Raw genomic sequence first — 20,223 nt, forward strand, 5'->3', positions numbered from 1 at the left:
CATGCCACACTTGATGGAATAACTCCCGTCTCGGCAGGAGGTTGCAGGTGCAAACAGAATTTCTGTTGCAGTTTAAACACAAATGATAAAAGTCAGTATCGCCAAACTTTACACACAGTTACATGATTTCTGATGCTATTACCTCCCCAACTTCTGGTCTCGTGACATTTTCCGGGGAGCTAGAATTCATTTTAGATTCTTACAGGGTTCTCTAAAGTCAATTTTGAAAAGGATTGAATCAATACCACAACGTATATCAAGCTTTAAAATGACATATGAATAGCCTCTGTAGTCTTCCTAGTCGCTGGGAAAATCCCATAAGTATGATTCTATGTGGAACCCTATGGCAACTTATATATTACATATTCTACCATTCATCTCAGAGCTGGTTTCATGTCTCGTAAATATTAGCTCGGCAGATCTGCTGTCATTGTTGACTTTAGCTTGTAATTAAAGTAATGAATCAATCCCGGAAGTCAGCGTATGTAGATATGATCCTTTTCTTTCAGGCCACACAGGTCACCTTTGCCCTCTCAGTTACATGAGGCAGTTGTGCAATTTGACATTCAAGTCTTGACCACACAATGAAACAAAATTAAATACATGTATTTTTAAGAGTTCAACCCATTTAATGGCAGTCTTTCTGTTGACCCAGCACACCAATACATTCCTCTGTCATGGAGGAAGGCAGCTCTTTTCTCTGGAACTGAAACTTCAAAGAAATTCTCTTTCAGATAGATAGCAGAGCAGAGCATGTAATGGGGTAGGTAGCTTTGCCTGGGCTTTCAAATCTCAATGAGAAATGTCATTCTGGGCTAAACACAGAGTTTTTCTCCATGCACCAAATTCCATGCATATCACGCATGAGGTGTTCAGTTTATTTTGAATTATACTTGCATGGGCCAACAATGTTCCTTTCCATCATGATAGGCTCACATTGTTTTGGCAAGGGGACATTTTCTCTCCATATATTAATTTGAAGCTGCAAAATGCACACACTTTCATTTACATGAAATCAGTTACTATTGAAAGGTAGGCCATCTCAAGTTATGACAATGGCATGCAAAGGCCAATCAGTAAGTACATTTCTCTTTAATTACAAACAGCATTCTTTAAGTAGCAGTTTAAAAATGAAATGCCTTTTTGCATGTTTGCTAGTGGTTGGGTGGGGAATGGCTACCCCTCCTACACCGCCCTCAGGCTCTCCCCTGCTCGTGCATATTCATCTGGAGTACAGGTCATGTAAATACATCCCCCATCCCCCTCTAGGGCTACCCATCCCTCATCATACCATTCCAATTACTGGGGTTCCTTAATTGTGGTATGCCAAAAAGAATCTACAATGTACACAGTGTTGTATATTGCTGTCATTCTTTATTTTGGTTCTGAATCTTCTCCGGTCTGGACCTGGGCCTCGTGTGTCATCTGTACTACTCCTGCTGCGCTACCCATTGTCACCATCATCATTGCACTGTTAGGTATACTTTTTGCACAGCACCTGAGACCCAGTGGGCACACACAAAAGAAGAAAAAAGACAATGATGAGTATCAGCAACTTCACTGTCATTCCAAGCCATGACGGGACCCACTCGAACAGATTGTCGAACCATGTGCTGGGTTGCACTCCTTCTTTCCTCATTCTTTTGCTGAGGTTATGCTCCGCTGCTATCACATGCAAAAGTGTCCAATTGTCCGCGTCGGTGCAGAGTACGAAAGTGCAACATGCGCTTCCGATTTTTTGGCCAACACCACCATCCATTGCAGTTAGTAGGTCTAGCAGTCAGCGGTTCTGCATTGTCATCAGCCGCAGGGCTCTTAGTTCCACCTTGATGACATTGAATCCTTCTTCTGTGTCGTTGGCCAGATGGATGAGTTCCCAGCGGGTGATCTGAAGCCATTTTGCATTTGCTCGAGCTTGAATGCTTGCGACGAGGGACGCAAAGAATGTTTCTGTTGACGTGAAGAGCTTGAACTTATCAGGGATTTTTGCCAAAAGTTCAAAGGATGCAGCGGAGATATAGTTTGATGATCCCCGCTTCCGGGATGCTGTACTTTGCAGCTGTTCTTTGGATAGAGCATTATACTCAGGGGGTTCTTCAGTTGTTTACAGTGGTGCCTGGGACATCTTTGCTGGCACACTCTCCCTTTGGATGTGGCTTAATGGTATCACCATCAGGGCTTAGTTCAGCATTGCCAGAGTGCAGATGCCCCTCCATGACTGTGGAAGGTGCAAATACGCCTGTTCGCCGCATACCCAGTAAGTGTCCATTAAAGCTGCTGTTCCTTTTTTCATGTCTGGAATGATGAGTTTTGCTACAGTTCTTGTTTGAGCCCAGGGGCACCTCCCCTTCTCCATGAAAGCACAGTTCATATGGTATTTCTCGTTGCACCTTGATCGGCATTTTGAGAGCTGAGCTCATGTTATTTTGGCGATGTGCTGAGACCAGATCCGGGTGCATGTGTTCTTTATCCATTGTAGCTTCTCGTCTGATAGTCCTTGTAGAGCCTCTGCCTTGCACATGACTTGTTCTTCCTGCCACTTGTTGTCAGAAAACATTGTTCCTTGTGTTACAAAAAATGGTTCTTTTAGGCAAATTACAACGTGTGGCTTCTGGTAACATGTCTTTTAGTTTTGCTGCATTTGGAGTGATATGATGTGCGCTTGGTAGGTGCTTTTTATTATGCACAGTGCAAGATGAACCAGACATTGGGCTTCCGCAATAAGCACCTCTTGTGGTAACAACACTTTAGGTGTTTTTGAGGCATGGGAGATCAAAGAGCACACATAGAAGCTTTCATTGGTAGTCTGCTTTGCCATTGTGCTCATGTCTGCATACCATTTGGTGGACTGATGTGGGTGTTGTGGATCTTCTATTGTGTCTAAACCTAAACCGTGATGCTCGTCATACCTCTTCCGTCCCGCTCCCCTTTTTCCCCTCCTGCTCCCCCTGGACCATTCTGGATTCCTACCAACTCCTGGTACTCAATTGGGAATATTCCAGTTAGCTCCGCCCCCAACCCATCACTCTGCTGTTCATCCAATTTGTCATGAGCCAGGGAGGGGATCTCGTATTCACAATTTACATACTCGCTGTCTAAGGTAGTTTGTGTGGTTACATAGAGATCATTATAATATGGCAATGTGAAAGCAGAAGGGTTGGGGTCATTCATATAATACACATTAAAATTATTTTCATAGTCAGCTATTGAGTAGTTTATCAGTGGGACTCTCAGTTTTTTTTTTGTCCAGGATGGTAAGGTTTGTAGGAACATTGTGGGGCCAGATTAGCTTAACACTGTCCCATGCTAAGTGGGCCCCTTCTTGTATCAGGTTTACTCCTCCTCCCACTCTTTTATATCTATAGATTAGATATGAAAGATATTGCCCAATATAATGCTAAACCAAATAACAGTGTAAACAATAAAATTGCAGAAAACCAAATAGCGTATTTATAACTATACATCCTGGTAGTGCTAATATTTCTAACACTTCTACTATTGCTATCTATTGTAGAATCTCTGGCATTGGTGGCCCCCGTGTCTGCCATTTCTGTACCTACAGTGTAGATGTAATTGGGTTATGTATACAGTACACATTACCTTTTTTATATTCCACTTTTGTTATTAAAAATGCATTAGTTAAATATATTCATTTTGTATTTTAAATACTAGAACAAACCCAGTGAAAAGGAGCAGGCTAGAGAGAGAGAGAGAGAGAGAGAGAGAGAAAGAAGAGAGAGAGGAAATGAGAATGAAAGTACATGAGAGAAAGTTAAACCAAAGAAATCTTGCAATTCTCTTGTCTTTCTGTCAATGTCCTTCCATTTCATATACATTTTATCCTGTCCAGTATATACACTTTTTTCTTATATTTCTTTTCAGTTAGCTCTTTTATATTTTTAGTGCATCTTGTGGATGTTTGTGCGGTCTGCGCACTTATCATTTATTTTTAAACTTGTTTATTTATGAACAGCGCACAGGAGCAAGCATGATAAACTTACATTTGTTACAGACAACATATGACATTTGAAATGCACCCCTCCCCCTAACCCCTACGCCTGCAGAAGGCATTGTTCCCGGGCCTCATTCCATTCCGCCAGGTGGCGAGCTGTCCCCCATAGAATGGAGAGCGTTCGCGATCAGGCATGGCTTAAAAGTAAGCGCCGGATATTTCTGGTCATAGTCTAGGACCGGGCCCCAGACGTCCAAGAAACGATAGAGTCTGCCCGCCTTAGCTGCCATGACCTTTTCAGCTATTAGGATGTCCCAGAGTTTGATCCACCATAGGGGCATGAGGGGGCCTTCTGCAGTTTTCCAGGTGCGGGCTACCATGATTTTGGCGGCCAGCAAGAGTTGAGTGGACAGCGTGGCCCTCCTCCCGATTCTCGGGTAAGCGTCCGGGTGCGGGATCCCAAGGAGGACCTGTTCGGGAGTTAGCAGAATGGTCAGTTGGGTAATGTCTTTTATAGTGGCAAGGCATTGGGTCCAAAACTCCTTTACCTTAGGGCAGGTCCACCACATATGGAAGTAGGATCCCAAGTGGCCGCATAAACGCCAGCAGTGGGGGTCCAGGGCTTGTTGGAAGTGGTGAAGACGTAAGGGAGGTAGTACCATCGCAAAAGCAGTTTGTGGGCGCATTCCGGTTGGTGATGCAGCGGGAGGCCGTGCGCGTCCTGGTCCAGATATCCACCCAGGATTGGTCCTCTATAGCGTGACCCAGGTCCGTCTCCCACAGGGACATGTAGGAGGGTTTAGAGAGGAGGGGGTTGTCCAGCAGTAGCTTGTAGAGGGCGGAAATCTTCCCTCGGGCAGGCAGGTCAGCCGCTGTGAGTTCCAAGGGAGTAAGAGGCCGAGTTGCTGCCATCCGGGTCTGGGGGTTGGAGCACCAGTGTCTTAGTTGGGCATAGGAGAATCTGTCCGACTCTGCTAGCTGAAAGGAGGATTTACATTGTTCGAAGTCAAGGGGGGAGTCTCCTGCGAAGAGCTGTCCCAGCGTTTCAAGGCCTCCTGCAACCCAGTTTCTGAAGTTCGCTGGACGAGCTCCCGGGGAGAAGGCCGGGTTGTGGAAGATCGGGGAGAGCGCGCTCAGGTCGCTTGAGAACCCTCTGTATCTGCGGGACCACTCTCATGCCTTTAACGAGTTTTTCGTGGCCATCAGCACATCTGACCAACTCCGACGCAAAGCGTTAGGGAGGAAAGGTAGGAAGCGAAGAGGCAGGGGTAGGCGAGATTGTTCGATGTCCACCACTTTGGGTGACCTGAGGCCAGTCCCCATGCCTGGAGATGGGCCAGCTGCGCTGCAATATGATACTTGCGGAGGTCCGGGACCCCCAGCCCTCCCAGTCTAGCGCTGGCCATCATCGTTTTCCGGGGAATCCTCGCTTTCCTGCCCTTCCATATAAAGTCATTCAATTTCCGTTGAAGCTTCATGATGGGGGGAAGGGGGATTGAGACGGGAAGGGAAGCACAGGCATATAGGAAGCGGGAAGGAGGTTCATTTTGCAAGTTGTTATACGGCCCAGCAGGGAGATTTCCTGCGACCGCCAGCGCGTGAGGTCCTTCTCCAATTCCTCGAAGAGCGGGGGGAAGTTGGCCTGGTAGACTTTTGTTGGTTGTGCTGGGATCCGGACCCCCAGGTATGGGATTGCTTGGGTGCTCCATTGGAACAGGCTTTGCTTCTCCAGGGCGACCCTTTCGTCCGGGCTCAGGCCCACACCGAGGGCTATTGATTTTGAGAAGTTGATGGCGAATCCCGCTACCTCGTCGAAGCTACGGAGCTCCCCCAGAGCTACCCTCAGGGAGGATTGGATGTTTGTGACGGTTAGCAAGACGTCATCTGCGTAGAGGGTGATCTTGTGCTGGCTGGCGCCTATCTTCGGGCCGCTTATCAGTTGGTTTGTCCGCACCCGTTGGGCCAATGGTTCCATGACCAGGGCGAAAAGCAGGGGGGACAGGGGGCATCCCTGCCTCGTTCCGCAGGTAGGAAGGATAGGGTCCGACAGGTGGCCGTTAACTCTGAGCCTGGTTTTGGGAGCTTGATAATTTGCCAGGACCATTTTCCTGAAGATTGGGCCAAAGCTGAAGGCTTCGAGGGTCAGGGTAAGAAATGACCAGTCCACCTTGTCGAAGGCCTTGGTCGCGTCCAGGGCAAGTAAGGCCAGCTGCTGGGAATTTCTTGTGGTCACCTCTATGAGGTTCAGAGCTCTGCAAATATTATCTTTCGTGGACCGGTAGTTGATGAAGCCGGTTTGGTCTGGGTCTATGATGTTCGGTAAGACCGGAGCCAGGCGGTTAGCCAAGATCTTTGAATAAATATTAGCGTCCAAATTGAGCAGGGAAATTGGTCTGTACAAGCTGTTCTCAAGGGGGTCCTTTACGGGCTTTAAAGCGAGAACGGTAATGGATTCCTGCATGGACGGAGTGATCATTCCGGTACACGCAAATGAATTGAAGAGGCGAGCCAAGGGAGCCACCAATTGGGGACGAAAGAGTTTATAAAACCAGGTGGTGAAGCCGTCCGGGCCGGGGGCCCTGGGTTTCAAACTCTTTATAGCCTCTTCCACCTCCTCCTCCGTGATAGGCATTTCCAGCTCCTGGCCAACCTCCAGGGTCAGGCATGGAAGGGCCGCCTTACAGATGTATGCACGCTGCGCTTCCAAGTCCCTCAGGACCGCTGTCATAGTCTCGGATTGATGGGCCGCGGCTAGCCGGATTTCCTCTTGGTCTGCATAGTGCACCAACCCCTGTGGGTCGCGAAGGCCCAGGATGGATTTCCGAGTCTTCTCCCTAGCTAACTTGCTGACCAGGAGCTTGTTGGCTTTGTTATTGTGGACATAGTACCATTGTTTGGTCCTAGCGAGCAGGTTCGCAGTGGTGTCGGCGTGGAGAGCCTACAGCCTCTTCCTCGCCATTTGCAAGGCTTTGTAGGATTTCGGGGACCAACCCTTATGCTTGTGGACCGCTTCGGCTGCACAAACCTCGGCCTCCAGGGCGTCCCGGGTCGCCTTCTTCTGTTTGTGAAACGCGGTGCCTTGGGCGATCATTTACCCTCTGAGCACCGCCTTCATGGCGCCCCAGGTGTTGGCGGGGGACGTGTCCTCGTTACGGTTCTCCGTAAAGAAGTTTTTGATTGTCCTGGCGATCACATCTCTCACCGTCATGTCCCCCAGGATAGGGTCATACAAGGTCCATTGGCGACGTGGAGGGGGATCCGGGTCGTGGACTCGGAGGGAGAGCGAGACTGGGGCATGGTCCAAGAGGATCCGGGGACCGATCGTGACATCATCCGTGAAGGTCAGGATCCAGGGTGAGGCCAACAGGAAGTCGATTCTGGAGAAAGTGCGATGTACATATGAGTAAAAGGTGAAGTCCTTCTCCTCCGGGTATAACACTCTCCAGGTGTCGACGACATCAAGCGTGCGGAACAAGTGGAGCAGGGCCAGGGCTAGCTTCTGGTCCCTGGAGGTGGGGGGGTGAGATCTGTCTTTAAGGAGGTCCGGGGCCCCATTTAAATTGCCCCCGATGACAAGTTGTCCCTCCGTGAACGGGAGGAGGATCTCTTCCAGGTCCTGGTAAAATCCTTCTTGGAACTCATTCGGGGCGCACTTATCATTTTTATTAATGTTATGTTTGGGTTGTTCTTCCCTCATCGTTTTCTCCCTCTTCAGCTGTAACACTATTATGTGCTTTACCATGGGCGTAGGACATGGTGGGGACAGGGGGGACAAATCCCCCCCACAATTTTAAGTGGGGGGGATGTAATATCATTTATCCCCCCCCAGAATATGTGTCTGGTTTGTCGTGCAGAATCCGTTTTTGAAGTGGGGGGAGGGGCTGCTTACTATGTAAGCTGCCCTCTCCCCTCCTGGCCCCCAAAGCATGGGGGCAATACCCTGGGGGCAGATGAGTATTCACCTGCACCCAGGGAAGGGGGGCTAACAAAAAAAAAAAGATTATTTTTTTTAAACGTAGTTTTGGATGGGATGAGTGCGGGTGGGACCACTAGCCACCAGGGATTTTTGCAAGGGGGGTGGCCCTCTCCCCCCCCCACCCTAGGTGGATGGGGGCACCTTATGTAGCCCTCCCTGGGGGCAGATTTCTGCCCCTAGGAAGGGGTACATGAGATGCCCTCCATCCATTTGGGGTGGGGGAAGAGGCCACTGCAAATATTGGCAGAGCCACCCATCCCAAGCCTGGGGCAGTATGGTTTTACCTCCCCCCCCCCGTGGGCAGATGGCCTCACACATGTGCCCATCTGCCCCTAGGGAAGGGCAAAACAAGAATATATATATTATAACTTGTTTTGGGTGGGGGGACCGCTAGACCACCAGGATTGTTTGTGTTTGAAAGGGGGGGCGGCCCTCTCCCCCCACCCGAAGTGGATGAGGGCACCTTATGCAGCCTTCCCTGGGGGCAGGTTTCTGCCCCAGGAAGGGGTACATGAGATGCCCCCATCCATTTGGGGTGGGGGGAGGCCACTTCAAATATTGGCAGAGCCACCCCCCAGCCTGAGGCAGTACTTTTTGCCCCCCCGCGGGGCAGATGGCCACACACATGTGCCCATCTGCCCATAGGAAAGGGGCAAAACAAAAATACAAAAATGATAACTTGTTTTGCGTCAGTGTGGGGAGCCACTGAACCACCATTGATGTTTTTAGTGGAAAGGGGGGTAATCCTCTCCCCCCACCACAGATGGATGGGGGGCATCCCATGTAGCCCTCCCTGGGGGCAGATTGCTAGCACAATCTGCCCCTAGGAAAGAGGAAAAACAAAAACAAAAACAATTATAACTTGTTTTGGGTGGGTGTGGGGGTCACTAAACCACCATGGATGTTTTTAGTGGAAAGGGGGGTGCCCACAGGTGTCTTCTTTTCGGAAATGCATGGGGTTCCCTGATTTCCTTCTTGGATTCGACACCCTAGGCCCAAATCTGTAGGTTGTTCACATGAGCAAAATTCCTGAAAATCTGCTGTGCAAAAAGACTTGGGGTTACCAGTGTTTTAGGCTTTTCCCTTTGTACCCAGGTAGGTGCATCCACACATGTGAGGTACCGTTTTCGTCGGGAAACCTACGGGAGCGCGGGAAGGAAGGCCATGTGCTGTTGGGTGACCAGAGTGAAATGTGTGGAAATTGTGTTTTTTTCTCTCTCATTTTCCCGATTTCCCTCCAAACTATGGAATCTTTCCCTACATAGTGGTTGCCTGACCTTCGCAAATCACCCCTTCCTAAACTTGGAATATTGTCTACTTTTCAGAAATGTATGTATCAAAATATGTTATTTTGCTTTCCACTCAATCTGTTCTTGAAAGCCTGGAAAACGGCGAATCCAACACAGCAAACCATTTGTTCCTAGCTCTTAGAAGGAAAACACCACAGGCTTCTTTGTACATAATTTTATTGGCATTTTCTGAAAAAAACCCAAATGTTCTCCTTTTTGGTTATTTTCTCTCACCCCCCTACAACAAACTAGGATTCCTGGGTAGCGTTACGGTTGCCTACATGTGGGGAAAAAAGGGGCCAACCTTGGCCAAGATATCTCATGTAACAAAGAAGTTACAAGGGATTGAATAGCAACATACCGAAATCACCAAAAAAGGCCTTGGCACTGGGGGGAAATACCCATGGCAGTTAAGGGGTTAAGACGGTAAAGCTCCAGAGGAGATATCATTTGTAAGGTAGCTCAGTTAGTTAATGCTCCAAATGCAGATTGTGCAAAGGAATATGTAACACCTGTGTTCAGCACCTGGCTTAATCTTCCGGTGGGATAATAGGCAGAGTGAATGCATTCAACTTCCATTGCAACACAGCATTATCCAGGTCAATTGGTTCAGAAAAAGTGGTGGAAAACACTATTACTGTTGCTTTTTCTAATTGGCCAGATTTTCGTGCATTTTCTGGGTGGAGTTCGGGAGCCGAGTGGACACACCAGGACCCCCTGTATTTCCCGCTCCACCAGACAAATGCAGCCTTACTGCCAGCATGGATTCTCATGCTGGAAATAAGGAAAGGGATTCATCTGGGATCTGCTTGGAAATGAAACCTGGTAAAAGCGGGTGGAGTCCAGAGGAAGCCATTGTCAATTCCGCCAGCAATCGCTAATTGTGCGAGGTATTTACACCCTTCTAAAGTGGAAAAGCAATGTGATTTCACCTGCCTTTTATGCTAAAATCTTCCATTTTGTGGCGGAAAAGTAAAAACGTGCGCCAATGGAAGTGGTCCACTCCATGCAGTTTACTTTGCGCCTTGATGCTTGGGGGTTTTGCGTGATGCTACCTAAACCCCAGATAAATGGCAATTTGTGATCAGAATGAGTGAGCATGGCATGTCGCTGGCAAGAGGGTGTCCTGTGCTGCTTGAGTGCATTGGCAAATGCCCTTAATTACCATCTTGCGTTAAGCAGTCGACAGAGGTATTTCAAAAGGCCAATTTCGCTCTTTGGGTGACATTGTCAAAGTGGGAGAATGTTGCCCAGCATGTGCCACTTTCTCTGCGGAGTGAATTGTGCCCACCCCAAGGAAGAAGTGTAAAAAACTCACAAGGGCAATGTGCCTTGCTCTTTCTGTTTGTGTCTTCCCCACAGGGCGACAGATGCCGACTCAGACATGGGTAAGTCTCAGGTGGCAAGCCTGTACCCTAGTTGATGTGGCAAAGGATTCCAGACTTCTGAGGCTGATCACATTAGTAGCATTGAGTTACATGCCACCTGACAGGTATGTGTGATAAAGTTGCAAATCAGAGATGTTAGTGGGCTAAAGCAGGAGGCAATGTCTGCCCACCCTCAAAGGGAACGTACATCCAAAGGTAACAGGCCCCTCCCCCATCATGGCTGTAGGGGCCAGGCTCCAAACCAGGGCAAGAATGCCCTCCAATCATCCATGCCCACAAGTAGGGTACCCCTCATGCTCCAGGAACCCTGTTGAGCAACTTCTGTGCTTTCCAGGTGATACTAATGTTATTTAAAGCCAGAAGTCTAAAGGGTAATTGCTTAATTGCAGCTGGAAATTAGCCCCTGGCATGATCAAAATGTCTTAACCAAGTGTGACATCATCCCCTTCATTTTTAAGCAATATGTGTGTTCTCGCGTTTCTTCATCCACTGAATTACTGTGAGAAACAAAGGCAAGAGTTGTGTCTCTTGTGTAGGCATTAGGAAGGCAGTTGCCTGCCTCTGGTATAATATGCCCATGTTCTTCCAATATTGGCTAGCTGTTGCCCTCTTATGGCCAGATAGAACCATCATGGCAGTGACTGGCAAATGCCTTTCCCCTGCAGACAGAAAAGCAGAAATTAGAGGCCAATTCAAGACATGGAACAAATAGAAGTTAAGACAGACTGCAGCTGTCATTGCTGTATTAGGGAGAATATGTTGAGTGTTCAAGCAAGGAGGTATGTATTAAGCAAGCAAGCAGTGAGACAAGGGAGAGAAAAAGAAATGCCAGAGGGGCTCTTTGAATAATGTAGCAGGGCAGAGGACCCATGCTCTGCGGTCCTAGTAACATATGAGAGAATCAAATAGATCCGGCTTTGCAGCAAATGTTAAACGAGAATGGAACAGAGTTGCATTCAGAATAACAAAGGCAAAGGAAGGCTAGGCTCTGACGCCAGCATGAGATGGAATAAGAGGGACAAGACTCATCATGAGAGGCTGCCCCGGCCCTCGCAGGATCACTAGAGGGGCAGCCCACATAGCGGGCTGCCCCTCTGGCCACCCTCCTGGGTCCACATACACCCCACCTACTAGGCATCCCCTGGGTCCGACACATCCTGTGGCGGACCTGGGGAGTGCTTATAAGGGGGTGGGCTTGTGATTGCTCTTCCTTTTTGTTTGCTGTACCCCCCCAGGCCCCCGGAGGACAGTCAAAACAACAACATCACACACCTGGTCCCTCTACTCCCATTACAGGGCTTACTCAGAGGTAAAAACAAGATTTCCTCTTTCTTTGAAAACCCCATCCTTCCATTCCAAGAGACACACACATCCCCTTGACCCACACATAAATGTAGCAACTTGCAGTTGAAAGAAAAGACTTCAACTCCTTTAATTGGCAGGAGTCCACTTACAGGTGATCTGCCTCTTAACGAGCTGGCGTCCTAGCTGTGGCCCACTGGGAGTAATTGTTATTTCCTCTCTCTTACCATGAGCTCATAGTCAGATGAAAAATCCAGAAACATACAAAGACATGTTCTTTGCTGCTGCATACTTTCATTTTCTTCTGTTTTCTTTTCTTCTTTTCTCTTGTTTTATACAGTGATATTCGTAATTTAACACGTACTGCTATTTTAATTCTAATCTTGTGAAAAGTCGATTTCTTTGACTAAAACACAATAAATAAATAAAGCAAAGTCCCCAAGATGTCCCCTGTCCCCCCCAGATTTTATGTGTCTCCTACGCCCCTGTGCTTTACGCACGTCTGATAGATGAATTCAATATATCAGCTCCTTCACCTTCACCGCAGTGGGTATACAGTATATAACTTTGCAGGGGGTGTGAAATCTTGGAGCATTCCATCATCTCACAAAACTGTGTATGTATACTGTCTCCCCAGGTATTAGTTGGATATTTGGGCTATCACTCTCTGCGGTTACCATGTCACTTTCACTTTCTCGGGTGAATGGTGAAGCTATTTGCTTTGCAATTATTCTGGCTGCTTTGGTCAGTTTTCTTAAGTACTCTTGAAACTCCTCTCCCAGTACTGTGGCTGTTCTGTGTGCATCTAACATTCTTCTTAGGGGTGATAGTGGTGTATGCATGTGTCTCCCTGTCACTATCTCATGGGGGGACAAGTAGTGGTCTTTGCTTGGCTGGTGTTAGGCAGAAACCTGTGCAGTTCCCTCTGGGACCACTGCAAAAGATTTAAGACTACAGGTGTTTGTCAGTAAACCCACTTGGTAGCAGTCTGTACCACACAGATTCACTTGGTAGCTGTGGCTGAGCAGTCAAACTTCCCTCAAGAAGAGTTAGGCAGTATACAGAGTATTCACAATAGGTCAAAAGAACACAGTAGAACAAGCAAACACTGACCAGAGCTTGGTGTAAAAGAGATATAATTATTTATTTAAAACCACATCTAATAAAACACACAGGCATTAATATTAAGCAGTTCAAAAACATGGTCACTAAAAGATATACACTCCCTTAAAAGAATATCAGACAAGTCTTAAGTAAAGCTCCACTTATTTTCAGACAGCAGTGAGCGCTTAACGCAGATGGCACTCTAATAATTCGTTTTAAAAGGGAGAGAAAAGCTGGATATAAATTGAAACATATCCCAACACTTTCACAAGAACACACCAAGAGAGGAAGGCAGAGTCAAACCGTGAAGTTAGAGTTCAGAAAGCCAGATCCACTTTAAGAGGATCAGAACGAAATGTGTCCAAGGTCACACGGCTAAAAAGTGCACAAAAGACTCGGAAAGGTTCAGAAAGAGTTGGACCAAAAGAAAGGGGACCAGTTAGATGGTCAAGGCGGCCAGCCCAGTCCAGAAGGTTAAGGGATTATTACCTTGTAGCAATCTTTAGAAAGGGAGGCCTGGCGGACACAGTACCTTAAAGTGGTGAGAATACTCCAGCGGGGGCAGTTGTTCCTGGCAGCGGATGCAATTGGTGCTTCGTCCGGGGGAAGAGAGGATCTCGTCGGGGAGGAAGACAGGAGTCCGTTGCACTGCCAGGGAAGAAACCAGCCGCAGAGTTCTCAGTTAAAAGGAGCGGTCCTTTGGTTCGCGGTCCAGTGGTAAGTGGCTATCCGGTTGCCGGGGTGCTTGGCACGGGCAATTCGACCACAAGACGTCCTGGGATGCGAGGAAAAGAAGGTAAACTAGTTGTGCCCACCAGTCAGGGGAAGAAGACTCTCCAGCAGGGAGATCTTCTCTGTCGTCGGGAAGTGGTGAGTCGGTTCCGCAGGGCTCCACCGGTGGTGTCGTCGTAGCAGGTCGGCTCAGCTTCTCCCTCATCGGATTCTCAGGTCCTGTGGCGACTTCTGAAGTTCCAGTCCCCAAAGCCCTGCTTTTATGCAGCACACCCCCATTCACTCAGCCTAGCTGTCAATCGAACATGCTAAGTGGTGAGCCGGCCGGCTCACCACTTGGGCCAATCACACAAGAGTGTGACTTGAGTTACCAAGGTAACTCAGTCCAGGGTGCCTAAACCCCCTCCACACCCCCTGTGGTACCCAGACAGAGTGGCACCACTTTTGGAGGCTTCTGTGGAGAAGCCCGCCAAAAGTGGAACAAAGGGCTCGACTTGGGTTGGAGTCACAGAAGAGAACACAAACGCCATTTTAGAATCGAGTCCTGGCAAAAAATACCAACCGGCGAATTAATATTAAATAAATAAACCAGCGGTATGTTCGAGGCTATGAGAATTAAATAATTAAAGTTGGTAGCCTCGAACAATGGGAAAATCCCATAGGGATATATTCGCGGTCGAATATAAAAAGTAGTATCCACTGCCACCAGCCAAAACTCGATCAGGGGGGGCGGAGACATGCCCCCTCGACTAACAGACCCCGGGGCAATCGAAATTGCCCCGACCAGTATGTCCACAATATGATGGTTTGTACTGGTTTCTGTTCATAATTTGGGACTAGTAAAGCCAATGGTGACTTTACATGCCCTGGGAGACAGTAGGCAGTCCCAGGGTATGGAGTCTATGGTGGGGTGTCACTATGACACCCCTTTGTCACTGCACGGAGGGTGCTGTGTAACACACATAGTAAAAACACATGAGACCCTATGGATTAAAAGACCCCATAGCCCATAAAACACATTAACTGTCATGATCACTGCTTCCAAGGAGTCAGGAACAGCCCAACATCCTTGGAAGCAGGCCCCTAACCGTTATCTTAGGCACCAGCCGGTCCCCACTGGGACCTTTTGGACCTTGTCCTGGCGCCGGTGGCACCAGGCTCATCAAAGCCATCGGTCCCGGCACTGGAAGCGCCGGGCTCATATTATGTATGAAGATGCATGGGTGGACTTACCTGCAGCAGACCATGCTGCTTACTTACCAGCCACTTAGAAGTCCTCTGTGAACAGGAACTACTTACTTACCTGGGTGGGGCAAGCTCCACTCCCTGGATACAGCACTGGAACTCTTCTGGAACTGGAACTCTTTTCTTACCTAGGCGGGGCCGTGGAGGAAGACGCCTCATCACTCCAAGGCTATTTAAACGACACCCGATAGATGAAACGTGCTTCGCGTTATTCTGCATCTGCAGCAGAACGCTCACCGAGTCTGTTCCAGCCTTTCTTCTTTCGATCCTGAACCTGCAAGAATTATACTTACCATTCCTGTATCCAGTCAACAACAGCACCTGCAAAGACAAGAAACAACAGGTTATCAAGGCAACCTTTACACGCAGTGCTTACTCACCTGATCCATCGGCTGCGGCCATTTCTTCACGCTGCACCTCCGCCTGTGAAGACAAAAGCATTGTTATTACTTACCGGCACTCCGCGAATTCCGGATTTCTTCATGCTGCATCGCCGCCTGTGAAGACAAAAGCATTGTTATTACTTACTGGCATTCCGCGGACTCCAGCGCTGCAACCCAACATCTGAAAGACAAAAGAAGAGACATTAGACAGGTATTTACTTACGCCCATCGCGCTCGTCACAATAGAACGCCTGCAAATACTCCGGCGTCTCTTCAGCACGAACTAAGCATCAAGGGAAAAAGACAGTTAGAGCGCTTGCATTTACTTACGCATTTCCAGGCGCTTCACTCCATCTTCCATCTCAAGAGTCCTGCAAGACAAAAAGGGAAAAGCATTATACAGAGTCCTGTTCAATATTAACGTGCCACGCACCTAAAGACTATAAAGACTAAAAAGGTGTCCGGAAACTCACCGCTCGTGCAGTTAACGACGGTAACGATCCTCTGAGTTCAAGAGGCCTATGTTTCACCAGTGAAGGAACTGGCAACGGCACCCTGTACCAGACGCAGATGGAGAGTCCAGCATTCACCTATCTAAGGTGAGCACGTTGACCTGGGGGCTCTACGGAGAAGCTAGGAAGAGAGGGAGAGAGAGAGAGGGACATTCAACAACCCAGACCATTAACCCCCCATATTCTTTCACCTGCAGAAACCTCACCCTTCGAGTTCAACACACAGTGCGAAGAGGTTCGACCCCAGAAGCCAATCGAGTCCTGCACATCACTTTTCGAGTCACAGACACCTTCCTGCCAAGACCAGCGCCTCTGTGGGAATCAGGTGAGCATTACAGAACGCGAAGCCCACCGCAAAACTCCTACCCAGGCGCAATGGAAACCTCAGACACTGATCAATTAGCCCAGTTGCTCGGGGAATTGAGAGCAGAAGTACATGCAGCTCGTCAGGAAACAAAATCTCTAAGAAGAGAGCTGATAATTTCCAAGGAGCGAACAGAGGACCTCGCTAGGCAATTGCAACAAACGCAGGCAGGACAGACACCTTTCCCCGCTCCATGAGGAAGTTATCCTTCTGCATCATCTTTAAATCCAGTGCAAATCAATCTACTCGGTAATGTGCAATTGGCTCCGCCGGAACGCTTTTCTGGTGACCCAAAGAAATTTGCAGTGTTCATCAACCAGTGCCGCCTACACTTCTTATGTCGACCAGCTGCATTCTCAACAGATCAGACCAAGGTGGCTTTCGTGCTTTCTTATCTCAGTGGCAGCGCCGCAGATTGGTCGATCCCTTTAGTCACCCAGGATGATCCGGTTTTACATGATTTCCAGGCCTTCCAGTCCAGCACGGAGAAACTGTTCGCAAGACATGCACAAGGGCAGGCCTTGGACAATGAACTTCTTTCATTACGACAGGGTAATCAAGACCTCTTGACTTATATAGCCTCATTCAACAGACTTATAGTGGAAACTCAATGGCCCGAGGATAAGAGAATAACGCTTTTCTACAGAGGCCTGCGTGGAGAGCTCAAGGATGTGTTAGCTCAAGTTGTGAATCCTCCACAAGAATGCTCAGACTATATTGACTTAGTTGTCCAATTGGACCACAGATTACAGAACAGGAAGGCTGATCGTTCCAAATTTGATACCCGAGTGTTTTCTAAACCACAGACCTCTACTAGGGGAGCTGACACTGTGGAACCCATGCAAATAGGGGGCATGAAAGGACCTTTAACCCAAAAGGAGCGGTAAAGAAGAAGACAGCTGCAATTATGCCTCTATTGCGGAAACTCAGGGCACTTTCTTCGAGACTGTCCAGTGAAACTAGCTAAGAAGGCTGTAGGAGCCGCAGATACCTGTACCACAAATTCTGAGCAGGGAAACGACCTAGCCCGACAAGTGTAGAGGTCCTCTTGCCCAGCGTTGAGATCTGTCCCGTGACCTCGCATTTCGTGGTGCCCATGGTCCTCAATAGTCCTGAACGTCCGGATTGTTTGCATGCAATTGAAGCTTACATCGACAGCGGAGCAATCGGTAATTATGTGGACCGTGAAATGGTATCAAGGATGAATCTACCCCTTGTCCCTAAGGCAGTAAAAGACGTCATTACTACAGTGGATGGCACGGAGATAGCCTCCGGACCAGTAACGCACGCCACCCAAGAAGTGACGCTAGTGAGCCAAGATGGACACCGGGAGAAAATCGCGTTCGATGTGATCAAGGCCCCTCAGTTCCAGATCATTCTGGGAATCCCTTGGTTAGAGAAGCACAATCCTCAGATCGATTGGCGAGCAAAGACGGTTCAGTTTCCAGAATGTTTTACCACTTGTTATCCTCGGCCTGATGTTTCACTGGCAGCAATCTCTTCTGAGGTTCCCAAATTACCTCCCGAATACCAGGAATTCCAAGACGTCTTTCGGAAGGATCAAGCTAACACCCTGCCTCCTCATAGGTCTTATGACTGTCAAATAGATCTGATACCCGGAACAACTCCTCCTTGCAGTAGGATTTATGCCCTCACCGAGCCAGAGAATCTTCACCTCAGACAATATCTGGACCAATACCTAGCTAACGGGTTTATCCGTCCTTCAAAATCTCCAGCTTCCTCGGCTTTGTTCTTCGTTCCGAAAAAGGAAGGAGACCTTAGGACTTGTATAGATTACCGCGCCCTGAATCAAATCACCGTTAAAAACAGATACCCGTTACCTTTGATCCCTGAACTCCTGGACCAAGTCAAAGACGCATGTATATATACAAAGTTGGATCTCAGAGGAGCCTACCACTTGGTACGAATAAAAGAGGGCGATGAATGGAAGACGGCCTTCCGCACCAAGTATGGGCTGTTTGAATATCAAGTTATGCCCTTTGGACTTTGCAACGCTCCTGCCGCCTTCCAGTATTTTATGAATGATGTCCTTAGAGAACTCATAGATGTGTGTGTTGTTGTCTACATTGATGACATCCTCGTCTATTCATCATCTAAAGAAGAACATCGGAAACATGTTAGAGAGGTCCTCAAGAGACTACGTCAACATAACCTTTTTGCTAAACTCGGAAAATGCGTTTTCAACGTAACTGAAGTTGAGTTCCTGGGATTCATATTGTCACCCAACGGAGTCCATATGGATTCAAAGAAAGTCGATGCAATTATCAAGTGGCCTTCACCAACCTCTGTAAAGGGAGTCCAAAGCATATTAGGCTTCGCTAATTTTTACCTCAGATTCATTCCTGAATTCTCTCGAATAGTCCAGCCCATCACTGCTCTGTTAAAGAAAAACAAACGTTTTGAGTGGTCTACTGAGGCGGAACAAGCTTTTCAGGACTTAAAAACTAAATTCATTTCTGCACCTGTTCTAAAACATCCTCGTCCAGAACTCCCCTACATCGTAGAAACAGATGCTTCAAGTCTTGCTATGGGGGCAGTTTTATCACAAAGAGATCCGGTCACACATCAATTACATCCTGTAGCCTTTTGGTCCCGCAAATTCTCGGCTCCCGAGATCAACTATTCAATTACAGACAAGGAACTTTTAGCTATCAGATCGGCCTTTAAAGCCTGGTGACATTATCTTTTGGGAGCCAGACACACAGTCACCGTAATGACTGATCACCGCAACTTACAGTATCTGAAGACGGCCAAAGCTCAGTCTTCCAGACAGCTTCGCTGGGCTCTGTTTTTGGCTGAATTTGATTTTATAATTACTTATCGACCTGGCAGTAAAAATGGAAAAGCAGATGCCCTCTCCCGGATGGGAATAGATGAACATTTGACCAATCCAGAACCAATACCCATAATCCTTGAACAAAGGATTTTGGGTTTGGTCAGCGCTCAATCCTTTGAAGACATCAAGACCACAGTCAAATCACTTCTAACTCTGGCCAACTTACAGGACTGGCAATTAAGGGGAAAAGAATTTTCAGTGGATCGAGACCTACCATTTTTCCGAGGACGATTGTACTTGCCCAGTGAGAAGATACAAAAACAGGTAATCTCCTGTTATCACGATTCACTAATGGAGGGTCACCCTGGCATAACCAAAACCATGGAAAAGGTCAAAAGACATTTCTGGTGGCCATCATGGAAAAAGGATATTAGAGACTTTGTAATCTCTTGCGGTGTGTGCGCCCAAAATAAAAGTCAGAAGGAGAAACCAGCCGGCCTCTTACACCCACTAGACATCCCTCCCTGTCCATGGCATACCCTGTCCATGGATTTCATCACGGACTTACCTCCATGCTCAGGGTATAATACCATTTTAGTAGTCGTGGATCTATTCTCCAAGATGGCTCACTTCATTCCCCTGAAGGGCCTACCTTCAGCTTCAGTATTGGCCCGAGAATTTTTAGAAAGCATCGTTCGGTTACACGGTTTCCCCTCGGTTTTGGTCTCCGATAGGGGAAGTCAATTCATCTCCCACTTTTGGCGAAGTTGCTGTCGTTTAGCCCAAATAGATGTGAGACTTTCTACCAGTCACCATCCCCAAACTGACGGACAAACCGAGAGGACAAATCAAACTCTAGAGCAATATCTACGTTGCATGCTCCAACAAACTGAAAACCCTTGGAAGGACATTCTTTGGATTGCTGAATACGCTTATAACAATTCGACTCATTCTGGAACCGGAAAGACTCCCTTCTTCTTATTATACGGACACCATCCTAGAACCTCTAACCTGGATCCTCCCCAAGAATTCGAGACACCTGCTGTGGATCACTTGCACTCGGAGATCACTCGTGTTTTTAAGGAAGCCACTGACCATCTGCAAAGAGCTAAAGCTCAATTCAAGAAAGGAGCAGATCAGCACCGTAAAGAGGCCCCTCACTGCGCAGTGGGAGATCAG

The sequence above is a fragment of the Ambystoma mexicanum genome, chromosome 5p (genome assembly GCF_040938575.1).
Source record: "Ambystoma mexicanum isolate Mex_15411 chromosome 5p, UKY_AmexF1_1, whole genome shotgun sequence".
NCBI classification, from domain to species: Eukaryota; Metazoa; Chordata; class Amphibia; order Caudata; family Ambystomatidae; genus Ambystoma; species Ambystoma mexicanum.